The following is a 16,883-nucleotide window of genomic DNA, read 5'->3' as shown; positions in this document are numbered from 1 at the left end:
TTCAAAACTGGGGAAGGTTATTGAATGAGACTAGGCCACAGTTAATTTATAAAGAATTAACTAAACACACACACACACACACACACACACACACACACACACACACACACACACAGAAAACATGGTGCAACTATGTAGATCATCAAACAGGCCTGTGAACAAGGTTTGGCCTCTGGGCCAGCAGTTGGCAACCTCTGATCCTCCCCATTGATTCCCCCCCATGCTATTGACTAATTTCTGTTCTCCATACAGCAGCTGGGTCCCTCGTGGAGCTCACAGTTCATCTGGGGGCCAAAGTACATGAAACAGATTACAAAGCCAGACAGCCTGTCCTCCACCAAGCCTGTGCCACACCCCACGCCCTCAGCTCTCTCAGGTGCATTCCAGCCACCTGTCACAGGAAGAGGCGGACTGGGGGGAGGAAGGCAGAAAGTGACCTTTTTACAGGGTCACTGGCAAGGATAGATATGAGTAGTCCTCCGCATCTGAGGGTCTTAAAATAGTGCATTTACCTGCTTCCCTGGCCCCCCTGTATTTTGCTCCCAAGGGGAGGAGTAGGAATTCTAGACCTACAGGGTATCATCAGATGGGAGAGGGCCTTCAAAGTCATCCAGGACAACCCCAATCAGATCACTAATATCAGAGCAGCAGCTTATGCATTATAATTGGTGAAGTGGGAACTACTATTATCCCCATTTTGCAGATGAGTAAACTGAGACTCAGAATGGTTAAGTAATTCACTCAAGGTATTGCTGCAACTAAATAGCAAAGACAGTGGGCATGATAGCTCAAGTTTGTAATCCCAGCACTTTCGGAGACTTAGGTGGGTGGATTCCTTGAGCTCAGGAGTTTGATACCAGCTGGTCAACATGGTGAAACCCCAACTCTACAAAAAAACACAAAAACTAGCCAGGTGTGGTGGCATGAACCTGTAGTCCCAGCTACTCAGGAGGTTGAGGTGGGAGAATCCCTTGAACCTGGGAGGTTGAGACTGCAATGAGCCATGTTCATGCCACTGCACTACAGCCTGGATGACAGACCAATACCCTATCTCAAAAAATAAAAACAAAAATAAGTAAATAGTAAAGCCAGCATTTACATCTACCAGTATGACCCCAGGGCCAGCATGGCTAGCCATCAGCTTCTACCAACTCCTTGGCAACACTTGTACCAGTTGTTTGACAGGGTGCTCATTACCCTTCTGTATTTTTTTTTTTTTTTTTTTTTGTATTTTTAGTATAGACAGGGTTTCACCATGTTGGCCAGGATGGTCTAGATCTCTTGACCTCGTGATCTGACTGCCTCGGCCTCCCAAAGTGCTGGGATTACAGGCGTGAGCCACCGCTCCCGACCCTTTCTGTATTTTTTTAACCATAGCTACACGAACCCAAGACTAGTCAGGCGCTAGGCCTTGCACTCGGCACTTTATTTGTTTTTATTATTATTTATTTATTTATTTTTGAGACAGAGTTCCACTCTTGTTGCCAGGGTGGAGGGCAATGGCAGAATCTCGACTCACTGCAACCTCCACTTCCCAGGTTCAAGTGATTCTCCTGGGAAGCAGAGATGCAGTTTCACCATATTGGCCAGGCTGGTCTTGAACTCCTAACCTCAAATGATCGGCCCATCTCAGCCTCCCCAAAAGTGCTGGGATTACAGGCATGAGGCACCATGCCCGGCCCACTCGGCACTTTAAACATGCTTTCTATGATTCCCTCATAACATTAAAAAAAAAAAAGTCAAATTGAAGATAAACTTAGAACTTAGGTCAGGCGCGGTGGCTCATGCCTGTAATCCCAGCACTTTGGGATGCCCGCATGTTCCTGCATGTTCCATAGTATGCCCATTTTATATGTGAGAAAACTGAAGTTCAAAGTTGTGAGGGAATTTGCCAAGCTTAAAAGCACATTAGGGACAGACTGAGATCAAATGTGTATTTGTTATTTATCCAGCTATGACTGAAAGCTTCCCTTGGTTTTGGGGAAAGAAAAATCTGTCTCCCAGAAGCGGCAGCCCCTGGGTCCTAGTTCTCAAAGTCCACATGCTCTTTTCAGATGTTCGAAGGTGGACACATTACACCCCTTCAGTCTTTTTTATACCAGAGTCAGAGTGCCTCCTTCGACTGTTCTCAATAAAATGTGATTTTGAGGTCCCCCCAGCCATCATCTTGTTCATTTTCCTGTGGATAAGTTATACTTTTACGTGTTCCAGTCAAAGTTCTGATCCCAAAATAGAACACAGTTCTCTAGACATGGACAGAAGGACTATCACCTCCCTCACTGTACACACAGTGCTTCTATTAATATAGCCCCAAACCCAATAAAGTATCTCGTATGTACAAAGCACCGCCCCATTCACTTGGGATAGGGAATGAACAGCCAGCAACTTCCCTGCCCTCCTGGAGCTTACATTTTGCTCACTGAGCTAAGGGAGGAGGCAGAGTCACTTTAGACATGAATCCTAGAATGTCAGAACTAGTAGGACCCAGTCCCCTCCTGCCTTTTTATTTTTTTGAGATGGAGTCTCACTTTGCCACCCAGGCTGAAGTGCAGTAGTGTGATCTCAGCTCACCACAACCTCTGCCTCCCGGGCTCAAGTGATCCTCCTGCCTCAGCCTGCCGGGTAGCTGGGACTACAGGCGCTCCCCATCAGCCCTGGCTAATTTTTGTATTTTTAGTAGAGATGAGGTTTCACCATGTTGGCCAGGCTGGTCTCAAGCTCCTGCCCTCAGGTGATCCCCCCGCTTCAGCTTCCCAAAGTGCTGGGATTACAGGCGTGAGTCACTACACCCGGCCTCCTGCCTTTTTTATTAACAGATGAAGAAACTGAACCCAGAAAGGGGCAGTGACAGACCCAAGATTCTTCCGTGGGACAGAATTCACTTCTGCCTTTCTCATAACCTCAGGCACTGGTCAGACCTGGGGCCTTATAGAGAAATGTGAACTGGGATGAAAAGTTTGCTGTTGAGAATTTTGCTAAGTGGACCCACCCCACACCTCCTCAGAGCTTTCTTCAGAAATCCTAATTTATTTTAGGTATGGCCACTAGGTGGCGCAGGGGCACCAGGAAAAAGTGCAGAAATCAAAGGTTGGTGGGCTCCTTCCTCTTCAGATCAATTTTCCTTAGCAAGGGGGAATGGTGAATGGGGAATAGTAAAGCCAGCCTGGCGCGGTGGCTCGCACCTGTAATTGCAGCGCCTTTGCAGGCCGAGGCAGGTGGATCCCTTGAGGTCAAGGAGCTTGAGACCAGCCTGGGCAACACGGTGAAACTCCGTCTCTACAAAAAACACAAAAACTAGCTGGGTGTGGTGGTGCATGCCTGTAGTCCCAGCTACTCAGGAGGCTGAGGTGGGACAATCCCTTAAGCCTGGGAGGTCAAGGCTAGGACAGCATTATACTGTATACATTATCCATATATACATATACATGTACATTATACATATAAAGAGGTGAATTCTGCCTCATTCGAGGAGGTAGCATGGAGTAGTGGCTAAGACCCTGGATGCAGGCATCACACAGACCAGGTAGGAAACCTACCTTCCTTTTGCTGCCGGGGAACTCCCTGACACCTAACTCATCAGGTAGCCTCTGACACTTAGATTTGGGTACAAGATAAGGTCTTTATTTCCCAGGGCTCTATACAGAGTTAGAGTTGCTGGTGCCCTCTTCCTGACAGGTCTCTTTTCCAGACAGTTGATGGTCAACTCCAGTCCAGCAGAGAAGTTTCTGCAAGAAGGCAGGAAGTCTTTGCTGCCACACAGAGAAGGTGAGGCTAATGGAATCCAGCAGCTCCACAGCCCAGGATACATGTGGAAGCTCATCCATACTTCTGTTTATCTCATGACACACAGATGTGCAAAGGGTCTGAGGCTGAAAATGATGAATGATTCAGGGGTGCTGAGAGTCTAGAGTTCGGGGATGCTGAGAGTCTAGAGTGCCTGAGAAGAAAGAGAGAGTTGGAGAAGTAAGCTGGGCCTTGGGGACTTGACCAAGCTATCTACATTGAACTTTATCCTGGGAGCAACAGGGAGCTATTGAAGATTATTTAGCAAAGGAATGATACAGTTAGACCAATGTTGAAAGCAATCACTCAAGCTGGGTGTAAAAGAAGGAATGGGTTGGGTGTGGTGGCTCACGCCTGTAATACCAGCACTTTGGGAGCCGAGGTGGGCGGATCACTTGAGGTCAGGAGTTTGACACTAGCCTGGCCAACATGGCGAAACCCCATCTCTACTAAAAATATAAAAATTAGCTGGGTGTGGTGGCATGCACCTGTAATGGCAGCTACTCAGGAGGCTGAGGCAGGAGAATCGCTTGAACCAGGGAGGCGGAGGTTGCAGTGAGCCAAGATCATGCCACTACACTCCAGCCTGGGTGATAGAGCGAGACTTCATCTCAAAAAAACAAAAACAAAAACAAAAACAAAAACAAGGAATGGAGGTGGGGGAGCCTGGAGGCAGACAGTCCAACCAGAAGAGCTGCAGGCTGGAATGGGGTGATTACACTGATGGCTGATTTTTCATCCACTCAGAGCTTTTCATCAGCCAAGGGGCACTCCAGTGAAATTTGTCTGGCTTGCCCAGGAGTCAGCTCCTCCAGGGTAAGGCGCTGCCCAGCCAGAGAGGAAGAGTGGTTGGTCCCAGCAGCAGGTGTTTCCAAGCAGATCTTCGATATAATCAGACGACCTAGGAAGAGAAAGCCTGGCTAATGAGAGAAGCGAGATTCTGAGTCAGGTTGGAGGGCAGAGGCAGTGTGTGATGTAATGGTTAGGAACACATAATGGCACCAGACACATTTTGTTCAGGTCCCAGCTCTGCCTCTTCTTGACTGTGTGGTTGTGGGCAGGTCACTTTGGCTTGCTTTCTTTTTTTCTTTCTTTCTTTTTTTTTTCCCCCGACAGAGTCTCACTCTTTCACCCAGGCTGGAGTGCAGTGGTGAGATCTTGGATCACTGCAACACCCACCTCCTGGGTTCAAGCAATTCTTGTGCCTCAGCCTCCTGAGTAGCTGGGACTAAAGGTGCATGCCACCACTCCCAGCTAATTTTTGTACTTTTTCTTCAGTAGAAACGAGGTTTCGCTATGTTGGCCAGGTTTGTCTCAAACTCCTGACCTTAAGTGATTCACCTGCTTTGGCCTCCCAAAATGCTAGGATTACAGGCATGAGCCACTGTGCCTGGCCCACTTTGTCTTTCTGAGCCTCAGTTTCCTCATCTGTAAAATGTGATTAGGAATAGGGCTCATGCCTTGAGACTATTGCAGGGGCTAGACAAGGGAATGTGTGTAAAACTCAGCACAGCACTGGATGCCTAGGAAACACTCGATAAGGGAAGCTCCAGGTTCTCAGCCCATCAAAGACAGTCTGTTGCTGGGGCAGGGTGGTCATTCTGGCTTTGCAGCACATCTCCAGGCCAGGGTGGCTTCAAAAACTGGCCAGTCTGAGCTGATACCACACTAAGTTAGGCGAAGAGAATTCCAGCCAGAAGCAAAGAAATGATGCTTTGGACAGCCCAGGACCACACTCTGGGGGAAATGTGCCATTTCTGTTCCACCTTTTTTGTTTTTTTTTTCTTGAGACAGAATTTAGCTCTGTTGCCAGGCTGGAGTGCAGTGGTACAATTGTAGCTCAGTGCAGCCTTGACCTTCTAGGCCGAAGCGATCATCTCACCTCAGCCTCCTGTGTCCAGCTGATTTTTAAATTTTTTGTGGAGACAAGGTCTCACTTTGTTGTCCAGGCTGGTCTCAAACTCCTGAGCTCCAGCAATCATCCCACCTTGGCCTCCCAAAGTGTTGGATTGCAAGCATTAACCACTGCACCTGGCCTCTGTTCCAATTTTTGAAACATTAAAAATTATTCTCCTTTTTCTAGGGGTTCTAGTTGATATCCTCTGTTTTATTTTGCTGGTTTCCTTTTTATTTTGTGGGTGGTTGTATACTGAAGTCCTCCTATAAGACTGGTTATTGTGATAAACGTTTTATGTACATCCTTGTTTTTCTTTTTCTTTTTCTTTTAGACGGAGTTTTGCTTTTGTTGCCCAGGCTGGAGTGCAATGGTGCGATCTCGCCTCACCACAACCTCTACCTCACAGGTTCAAGCAATTCTCCTTCCTCAGCCTCCTGAGTAGCTAGGATTACAGGTATGTGCCACCATGCCTGGCTAATTTTGTATTTTTAGTAGAGACAGGGTTTCTCCATGTTGGTCAGGCTGGTCTCGAACTCCCAACCTCAGGTGATCCACCCACCTTGGTCTCCCAAAGTGCTGGGATCACAGGCGTGAGCCACCGCGCCTGGCCTTATGTACATTCTTTCATATAATCTTTATAGCAACCCTTTCATGTAGTTTTTGTGTTATTGTCCTCACTGTGTGGATGAAGAAACTGAGTCTTGAACAAGTTAACAAACGTTCCTGGGTCTGTCTGGCACTAACCCCTCCACCCTTCGTTACTAAACTTACCTGGCCTGTCAACAGAAAGGTCCCTAGAGCCTTAAGTTACTCTAGTATCCTGCCCCAGAATTACCCAGTGAGTAGAATGCCAAGGTTTGTCTGGACCAAAAATAAGAGAAACAACCTTTGGGAGGCTGAGGCGGGCAGATCACGAGGTCAGGAGTTCAAGACCATCCTGGTCAAAATGGTGAAACCCTGTCTCTACTAAAAATACAAAAATTAGCTGGGCGTGGTGGCAGGTGCCTGTAGTCCCAGCTACTCGGGAGGCTGAGGCAGGAGAATCGCTTGAACCTGGGAGGTAGAGGTTGGAGTGAGCCGAGATCGTGCCACTGCACTCCAGCCTGGGCTACAGAGCAAGACTCCGTCTCAAAAAAAAAAAGAGAAACAACCATGTGACACAGGGCGCAATTCTGATTAAGGAACCATCCATTTTATTAGGGTCACATGTGTAATGCATTCCCTGAGAATTTAATGCGGGGAAAAATTTGTCTCTCCCAACTCACTGGCCTGATTCTTCCAACCATATCACAGCAATAGCTAATTCTTCTATAGGATTTACCATGTGACAGGCCTGTTATGAGAACTAAATATGCGGCTGGGTGCGGTGGCTCATGCCTGTAATCCCAGCACTGTGGGAGGCTGAGGCAGGTAAATTACTTGAGGTCAGGAGTTCGAGACCAGCCTGACCAATATGGTGAAACCCTGTCTCTACTAAAAATACAAAAATTAGCCAGGCGTGGCAGCAGGGGCCTATAATCCCAGCTACTCAGGAGGCTGAGGCAGGAGAATTGCTTAAACCCGGCAGGCAGAGGTTGCAGTGAGCTGAGATTGCACCACTGCACTCCAGCCTGGGTGACAGAGCGAGACTCCATCTCAAAAAACAAAACGAAACAAAAAAAAGAACTAAATATGCCTGAAGTCATTTAATCCTTCCAGGGACCCTAAGAAAGGGGTTTATTATTATATTACCCTGTTTTTCAGAAGAAGCAACAGAAGCACAGAGAAATTAAATAACTGCTTAAGGTCATGTGACTAGTAAGTGGTAGAGTTGGGTTTCAAAACAACGTAATTTGCCTCCAGGGTCTGTGTATTCAATCACATGTTTACTACTTCCTACACGATTTGTAACTCATCCTGGTTCCCTCTTGACTTTGACTGCCAGGAAACTCAGAGCCATGATTTGTTTGTTCTTCACAGTTACTATCCTTAGAAAACTCAGCCCACCATTTCTACCCTAATTAGTCAGTTTTTCATCTTTCTTTTCTTTTTCCCCAGTGGCCTTTGATCCAGGCTTTTATCGCTCCCGAATTCTTGGTCTTTAATTATCAGTCAAATGGTCTCGAGGCTGCAATGAAACTACCTCAAGACCCTTTTTGGAAAAGACGTGACGTAAGACATCAGATGAACAGATATGGCTTCTGACCAGTTGAGCCAGTTGGACACAGTTGAAGATGTCTTTTGAGCATCTTTCATGTAACCAGTACTGCCCTCTGTCATGTGGAGGATACAACTGTGATCCCAGGGTAGTCCCATACTAGTTATGCCAACTGCTATAATAGATAAATCCTGAAAACACAATGCCTAAATACAATAGAAATTAGTTCAATGTGTGGCCCCCTCAGTCAAGTGATGAGTGAGACCCAGGTTGACTAATGCTCTGTCCTGTTCAATGTGTAGCTTCCAAGGGGGCCCCTGGTGTTGACATCCGATTGGCAGATGAGAGAAAAGAGCTTTGAGAAAGCATACATCCTTCTTCACCACTTTGGCTGGGACATGGCATTCATGTTCTCTGCCCATATCTCACTGGTGAACACTAATTATGTTCCTAATAGCAAGGAGTGCTGGAAAATGTAGTCTGGCTACTTTTCTCAGAAACAACTCTACATTTGGAAGGGGAACAGCTTTGATGAACAGCTGACCTTGTCCCAGTTTATGAGGAACTTAAAATTATTGAACGGTCTAACCTTATAGAATGGCTAAGAATACCATGCAATATGTAATGTGGCCACAGGGAGGAAAATGGCCTGGCCTTGTTTACAAGAAACCATGGACAAAAAAAAAAAAAGGAGCATTTAAGGCCAGGCACAGTAGCTCGCACCTGTAATTCCAGCACTTTTGGAGGCTGAGGTGGGTGGATCACCTGAGGTCAGGAGTTCGAGATCAGCCTTATCAACCAATGAAATCCTGTCTCTACTAAAAATACAAAATTAGTTGGGTGTGGTGGCACACGCCTTGTAATCCCAGTTACTTGGGAGGCTGAGGCAGGAGAATCGCTTGAACCCGGGAGGTGGAGGTTGCAGTGAGCCAAGATTGTGCCACTGCACTCCAGCCTGGGCTACAAGGCGAAACTCCATCTCAAAAAAAAAGGGGGAGCATTTACATTTAAACCAAATGTATTTGTCCAACAAGGGAATGGGATGGGGTGTGCGGAGGGGGAGAGCTTATCATGATAGCAAGTATTCAGGCAGAGGCTAAATTTTCACTTGGCTGAGGGGCTAGAAGGGGTCACGTGGACAGATGCCTCCTATCAGTCCTTCTAAGTGTGAACTTCCATGTAAGGTTCCCTTAGTCACCTCTGAGCACTTACTTTATGTCAAGTTCTCGGTAAGGCTCTGAGGACCCAGAAACACATGAGACAAGGTCATGGTTACTCAACTGAAATGCAGAAGCAGGATAGAGAAAGGCTGAGCTCTGGAAACAGGAGGCTGGAGTTTAATTCCTAGCTCTGTTATTTTGTAGCTGTGCGTCATTGGAGCTGCCACTTGGCCTCTGGTTCTGTTTCCTCATTTATGAATTAGGAACAACAGTTATCTTCATAGATTAAAGAACCCAGTGACAAAATATACCTGGAGCACAGTGCCTGGTATGTAGTAAGCACGTTATTTTATTAGTAGTAATATTTTTATGACGACCTTGGATAAGTCACTTCATTTTTCAAAGCCTCAGCTTTCTCATCCGTAGGATGGAGTTAACACTGACATCACGGGGTTGGAATCTTGCTGTGTCGTGGGGTCGGGAGCTGCCATTTCGTCTCTCCGCTTCCTTCTGGGATAAGTGGGTCGCACCATGGCCACTCGATCGCGGACGGAAACCAGCCCCGTTCAGCGCGCAGAGGAGGAACCTGATTAATAAGGACGCGATTTCCTGGCTGCGCTCTTGGGGAAGGAGGTTTGTTCTGGGTCCCATCCCCCGGCCGATCCTGCTCAGGAAACGCGGAGAGAAAGCCAGGAACCAGGCCTGCCAGGCCCTGCGGCCCCTCAGCGCCGTCCCTCCTCCCCGGCCCTCGGCTGCAGGAAGCCGGCTGGCGGGAACGCCCTGCCTGGTGGGTGGGAAAGGCGAGAGCGCGCCCGGCACCGGCGGCTTCCCAGACCCGCGGCTGGCTGGCTGCGCGGAGCTGTCACTGCGGCAAACGGCGAACGCGCCGGCCCCCTCCCCCGCCTCCCTCACGCCTGGTGCAGTCGGCCCGTTTGTATTTCACAAAGTGCTGCAGCCGGATTCATGGCTCACTGGCGCAGGAGGGGAGAGAGGCTGAGTCCTGTCAAGCGTCAGCGCCCCACCGGGTACGGAGCGCATGCCGCGGGGGCCGGGCTGGGGAGGGAAGGGCGTCCAGCCCTCTCTTTTGGATGGTGAGATGCTGAGGCCTGAGGGTTTCTAGGTGGGTGTTCAAGGTCACGGCTAGTAAACGGCAGGGCCGGGATGCAACTCGGGGTCTGTTTTACCCTAAAGTTTGTGCCTCGCATCTGTGGTTCTGCTCCAGGTTTTTGAGGTGTTTGGGGGGCGGGGGTTACATTCTTGCAGCTCCTCAAGAACCGGAGTTCTGTACCCAGGGGCTACCAATGGCCTCTCAGAGGTCTGTGAACTACTTGAAATTGTGTAACATGTTGTGTGTGTTGCATTTTTCTTCGAAGTTCCAAAGGTGTCAGTGATCCAACAAGGGTTAAGAATTATAGCTCTCTGCAGGGCATGGTGGCTCACGCTTGTAATCCCACCACTTTGGGAGGCCGAAGTGGGAGGATCTCTTGATTCCAGGAGTTCGAGACCAGCCTGGGAAACATAGTGAGACCCCCTCATCCTTACAGAAAATTTAAAAATTAGCTGGACATGGTGGCACATGCTTCTGGTCCCAGCCACTTTGGAGGCTGAGACAGGAGGATTGCTTGAGCCCAGGAGTTTGAGGCTGTGGTGAGGGGTGATTGTGTCATTGCATTGCAGCCTGGGCGACAGAGGTCAGACGTTATCTCAAAAAACGAAAAATCCCCAAAATTATAGCTCTCCAAGCCCGCTATGAGGACTCCAGCTTCATGAGAGGTTGAGGTTCCTCTATGCCTATAACCTCTTGAGAATATTTCTGCAAAGCCCCAGCTGTTACTCTGTAGCAACCTGGGGGCCTCTACAGGATCCCAGATCTTTCTACTGGATCTTGAGACTCTTCCTATAGGATCTTGAGATCTCTCTGGGGATTTGAGCTCTTTATGGGGTCCTGGTGTCTCTTTCTGTGGTTCTGACAATTTCACTATAGGGTCCGATGGTCCTCCATGGAATTAGTTCTAAACCTGGGCCTCAGGATAGCTATGAACTCCCTGAAATTGTATGCAAGATTTTGTGGGTCTGTCTGTATACATGGAATTCTGGAGAGAGGTTTCACAGATTTCACCAGATTCTCAAAAGAATCTGTGATCCCCCAAAAGCTGGGAAAAAATATTGCTTTAGTGCATTCATTTGAATAGGCCTTACTCCTTTCTCATCAATAAAAGTCAAGGAAGTAGGGGGCCAGGCCGTGGTGGCTCATGCCTGTAATTCCAGCACTTTTGGGGAGGCTGAGATGGGCAGATCGTTTGAGGTCAGGAGTTTGAGACCAGCCTGGCCAACATGGTGAAACCCCATCTCCACTAAAAATATAAAAATTAACTGGGTGGAGTGGCACACGCCTATAATCCTGGCTGCTCGGGAGGCTGAGGTATGAAAATCACTGGAACCCAGGAGGTGGAGGTTGCAGTGAGCCGAGATCACACCACTACACTCTAGCCTGGGCGACAGAGCAAGACTACATCTAAAAAAAAAAAAAAAAAAAAAAGTCAAGGAAGTAAAAGGTGGAGGAAATAAAAGACAGTGTTTTTTAGTAGAGTATGGGCTTTGGACTCAGGCATTCCTGGGTTAAAATCCCAATTTTCCCACTTACCAGCTGTGTGACCTTGAGCATGTTCCTTACCCTTTCTGAGCCTCCAGGCCACCTCTTCTAGGAAGCCTTCTCTGGCTCCTCAATTCAGTTAGGTCCCCACCCTGCATCCCCCAATCCCTTCTGGCATCTCGCCTGATTCTTTGCAGCACTTAAGGGAATTGTTATTAAGTAATTGTATTTAATGTTGTCCTGTTTCTCCACTCCTGCAGTCCAGGAAACTTGGGACTTTTGCTGTATCTGTGTAGTGCCTGGCACATGTTAGGCACTCAGCCATTTCTTATGAAATAAATAAAAGTGCAAAGGAATGGAGGGATGCAGGCCAGACACGGTACTAGGGGCAGAAAGGGATCAGAAATTAATAAGCATCATTCCTGCTGTTGAGGAAGTCCCAGGCTGGAGGGGGAAATAAGATGCAAACGAGGAAAACTGTCCTAAGTGCGGTAATGGGGGATGAACACTAATGGAGGCAAATACTAGCGGGGAAAGCACCAAAAGGTCCAAAGATGAGTGAGACCTAGTCCCTGAAGAGCTGAGATGCCTTTCCTTTGTATTATGTGTTACGATTTACAAAGCACTTAGCTTACATGCAATAGCTGGGTATACACTTATTCTGCAGAGGTGGCAAAACTACTGCTGAGAAGAGTTCAATGACTTGCCCAAAGCCACCTGACCAATAATGGCTGCCTGAGTGCATAGCTTATTTGCTTTGGAATACAGCCCATTTCCTCCCAGACTTGGGCTTTGATGTTGCACATGTCTTGGTTTAGATTCTACTAGATGTGTGACCAGTAAATGACTTTACCTGTCTCAGCCTTGTTTTCCCAGTCTGCAAGATAGTAGCAATAATGACCCCCTATAACCTTTAAGAGATAGTATATGCAATATACTAGCAATAATGACCCCTATAACCTTTAAGAGGTAGTATATGTAAAGTACCCAGCATGATTCTTGGTTCAGAATAAAGGATCTATAAATGTTTGTGGAATGAATGAATGAATGAATGAGTGAGTGAATGAAATACACGTAGTAATGGTTGTCGTGAAACATGAGGGAGCAAAGGAATAGAGAGAACTTAAAATCATGCCATTCGGGGGATGATAGGAGGATTGAGGGCGATTTTATTCCTTCCTATTCTCACTTTCTATGATTCTTGGCAGACTTTGCACTGGCCTCAATCATACTGGGTAATCATTTATTGTTTGCAAACCAACAAAAGTGAGCCAACTCCAGCTTGGTTAGCTTTCTTTTTATGTATATCTTTACTGCCTTTTTTCTGATGACACAGTAATACTACTCCTTGTAAAAAATTAAATTGCAGAAAGATATAATGAGTGAAAATGAAAGCGCAAGTTTAGACATGGTAGACACAAGGTGCTGACATATTGTGATTCTTTGGAAGGTGTGGAAGGGACATAGGACAGTGTGATGGTGAATTTACGTGTCAATTTGACTGAGCTAAGGGATGCCCAGATAGCTGGTAAAACATTATTTCTGAATATTTCTAGGAGAGATTAATATTTGAATTGGTAGATTGAGTAGAGAAAATTGCCTCCACCAGTGTAGGTGGGCATGATCCAATTCACTGAGGGTCCAACAGAACAAAAAGGAGGAGGAAGGAAAATTTGCTCTCTCTCATTGAGCTGGAACATCCATCTTCTCCTGCCCTTGGACATTGGAGCTCCTGGTTCTCAGACCGTTGGACCCTAAGACTTATACCAGCACTTCCCTGCCCACAAACCCCCATTCTTAGCACCACCATCTTTTCTGGTTCTCCAGCTTGCAAAAGGCAGACTGTAGGACTTCTCTGCTTCCATAATCTTGTGAGCCAATTCTCATAATAAGTAAATTTTATATACATAGATATATATACTCCTATTGGTTCTGTTTCTCTGGAGAATTCTAACTAATACAGACAGGGAGAAAAAAAAATTCTGCCTGCTTAAAAGTCTTTTTGTCCTGGCCTTGTCATGGTTCCTGGGACTTATATTAGGTGTCTTACTTTTGGCTTGTAGCATTGAAAGTTCAAATGCAACCAAGGTCTTGGGTCAGGGGAGGAAGTGAAAATTGTCTCGGCATGGGCTTTCCTGGAACCCCATGAAGAAGGAGATAGGATCTGTGGAACTTTCTATTGCAGTATGCACAGGTGGCTCAGATGCCCACTGCTGGTATACCTTGTAGCTGTGTTTTTACCCCCTTTCCCCTCCATAGCAAAGTCTTTTTTGAAAGTTCTCACTATATGCACAGACAGAACAGCAAAGGAGGCTGGACACAGTGTCTCACACCTGTAATCCCAGTACTTTGGGAGGCCAAGGCAGGTGGATGACTTGAGCTCAGGAGATAGAGACCAGCCTGGGCAACATGGCGAAACTCCATGTCTACCAAAAATACAAAAAAATTAGCTGGGTGTGTGTGTTGGCGGGCACCTGTTATCCCAGCTACGTGGGATGCTGAGGTAGGAGGATTACTCGAGCGTGGGAAGTGGAGTTGTAGTGAGCCGAGATCATGACATTGCACTCCAGTCTGGGTGACAAAGTGAGACTCTATCTCAAAAAAAAAAAAAAAGCAAAAACAGAAACAAAACAAAACTCAGCAAAGCGAAAGAAGAAAAACCCTGAAGTTTCTCTATTTAGCTCTTATTTATTTATTTATTTTTTTAGAGACAGGGTCTTTCTCTGTCACTCAGGCTGGAGTGCAGGGCAGAGATCATAGCTCACTACAGCCTCCAACTCCTGGGCTCAAGCAATCTTCCCTCCTCAGCCTCCAGAGTAACTAGGACTACAGGTGTGAGCCACCATGCCTGGTGGTGGCTCACACCTGTAATCCTAGCACTTTGGGAGGCTGAGGTGGGCGGATCACGAGGTCAGGAGTTGGAGACCAGCCTGACCAACATGGTGAAACCCCGTCTCTACTAAAATTATAAAAATTAACTGGGTGTGGTGTTGCATGCCTGTAATCCCAGCTACTCAGGAGGCTGAGGCAGAATTGCTTGAATACAGGAGGCGGAGCTGAGATCTCACCACTGCACTCTAGCCTGAGCAACAGAGTGAGACTGTCTCAAAAAAAATAAAAATAAAAATAAAATAAAATTTTGGCTAGGCGTGGTGGCTCACGCTTGCAATCCCAGCACTTTGGGAGGACAAAGCTAAAGGATCGCTTGAGCCCAGGCATTTGAGACCAGCCTGGGCAACATGGTGAAACCCCGTCTCTACTAAAAATACAAAAGTTACCTGGGCGTGGTGCGTCATGCCTGTAATCCCACCTACTCGGGAGGCTGAGGCAGGAGAATCGCGTGAACCTGGGAGGCGAAGGTTGCAGTGAGCCCAGATCGTGCCACTGCACTCTAGCCTGAGCGACAGAGGGAGACCCCCGTCTCAAAAAAAAAAATTTCTTTTTTTGTTTGTAAAGACAGGGGTCTCCCTCTGTCGCCCAGATTTGTCTCAAACTCCTGGTCTCAAGTAATCTTCCCACCTTGGCCACCCAAAGCACTGGGATTACAGGTGTGAGCCACTGAGCCTGGCCTATTTAGTTGTTTATAGTCTCCATATTTTTCTATGCATATACTAAGCATATATTACAAATTATAACTATAGGGTCCTACTACACTTGTAATTCAGCAACTTACTCTCACTCTTTTCACTTAACAATGCCCAACAGAGACCTTTTATTGCCTAATCATACAAATCTATTCCTTTCCTTTTACTATATGGAGCCTCTTGAGGGCAGGGCCTACTTCCAGTCCAGAGTCCAGCATATGGGAGGTCTTGCTGGGAGGACGAGGACATGTTCAAATAGTAACAGCAACCACTACATCCTGGCATGAACTAGGTGCCAGGCTCTGAACGCAGCTCTTTCAGATGTTTAACCCTCACAGGCACTGTGTGAGAAAGGTAGTATTATTATTTCCATTTTGCAGATGAGAAACTGAGGTGCAGAGACCTAAAAACCCAAGATTACATAACTAGTAAGTGGCAGAGCTGGGTTTTTGAATCCTGATCTTTCCTGTGCCAAAGGTTTTGCTATGAATAAATGAATAAGTGGTTGCTGGGATCATGGGTCCTGGGGAGAAAGTTCTTTCTTCAGAACCTCCCTGGTATGTCCTGGATTCTTCCTTCCAAGGGTTTGTAGTACTTGGAATCGGCTTTAGCCCTTAGGAGCAACTTAGTAAAGGCCCTTCCTTTGCCTCCAGCAATCTTACGGCCATGCTTACTTTTCACAGGAAGTGGTGTTTTTGAATATTTTTTCTAAAAATAAGCTATAATTTATTAGGGGCCTTTGAGGACCAGGCCAGGCATTTCAGGACACCCATGTGCCTGCCTACAGCATAGGAAATTAATCAGAACCCCAAAGTTCTTCCCCTCCTCCCACAGGCCAGTGCTCTGGAAACGCCCAGTGCCTCATTGCAGCTCTCCTAGAGGCCTGCAGAGGTGCCAAGGGCAGTTTAACACAGACCCACGTCTCTGTAAAGAAGGTGAGAGGAGAAAGGCGCGAAGCAGAAATGGGTCAGCTGTGCCGCAAAGAACTCTCAGAGAGAACCCCACGCTGACCCCAGCTTGGAGGCATGCTGAATGACAGAGATGCCCTGGGGCATCAGATGTGACTGCAGCATCCATCTGGGGTCTGCAGACTGGAGTGCTGGTCTCTGTTCCAGTGGGAATGCTTTGCAGGGCCACTTTCAGCAAGCCTCTTCCTTTCTCAAAACCCTAAAGTCTTTCACGTGAAATGATTTAGTGGATTGTAATGAGGTGCTGTGTGGTGTTACGAACTAGAAATAATACCGATGATAGTAATTGTATATATAATATATATATAACATACAATAATTATATATATATATTTTGAGACAGGGTCTCGATCTGTCACCCAGGCTGGAGTGCGGTGGCATTATCATGGCTCATTGCAACCTCCACCTCCCAGGTTCAAGGGATCCTCCCACCGCAGCCTCCTGAGTAGCTGAGACTGCATGGGCACCACCAGGCCTGGCTAATTTTTGTATTTTTTGTAAAGACGGGGTTTTGCCATGTTGTCCAGGCTGGTCTCAAACTCTTGGACTCAAGTGATCCACCCACCTGGACCCAAGTGATCCTCCCGAAGTGCTGGGATTTGCAGGCATGAGCCACCATGCCTGGTCAATATAATACTGTTGAAAATAAGAACTACAGGGGCTAGGCGTGGTGGCTCACATCTGTAATCCCAGCACTTTAGGAGGCCGAGGTGAGTGGATCACCTGAGGTCAGGAGCTTGAGACCAGCATGGCCAACATGG

General features: G+C 47.1%; 1 protein-coding gene across 4 annotated transcripts in view; it reads left to right on the top strand.

Moving 5' to 3' along the window:
- The first annotated feature begins 9,425 nt into the window (after positions 1 to 9,425).
- Positions 9,426 to 16,883, top strand: part of LUZP1 (leucine zipper protein 1) — a 97,040-nt gene continuing 89,582 nt past the window's right edge. Inside the window, exon 1 of one of the 4 annotated variants that reach the window (XM_030942488.1) lies at positions 9,426 to 9,610. The gene's annotated coding sequence lies outside the window, so the exon portion shown is untranslated. Of the gene's footprint in view, positions 9,611 to 9,779; positions 10,098 to 16,883 lie in introns of those variants that run through there. The other 3 variants (XM_010364368.2, XM_030942487.1, XM_030942486.1) reach the window with 3 other exon arrangements.

This window comes from Rhinopithecus roxellana, chromosome 12 (genome assembly GCF_007565055.1).
Source record: "Rhinopithecus roxellana isolate Shanxi Qingling chromosome 12, ASM756505v1, whole genome shotgun sequence".
In the NCBI taxonomy this organism is placed as follows: domain Eukaryota; kingdom Metazoa; phylum Chordata; class Mammalia; order Primates; family Cercopithecidae; genus Rhinopithecus; species Rhinopithecus roxellana.
Note: the sequence above shows the minus strand (reverse complement) of the source record. Positions and strands in the feature narration are given on the sequence as shown.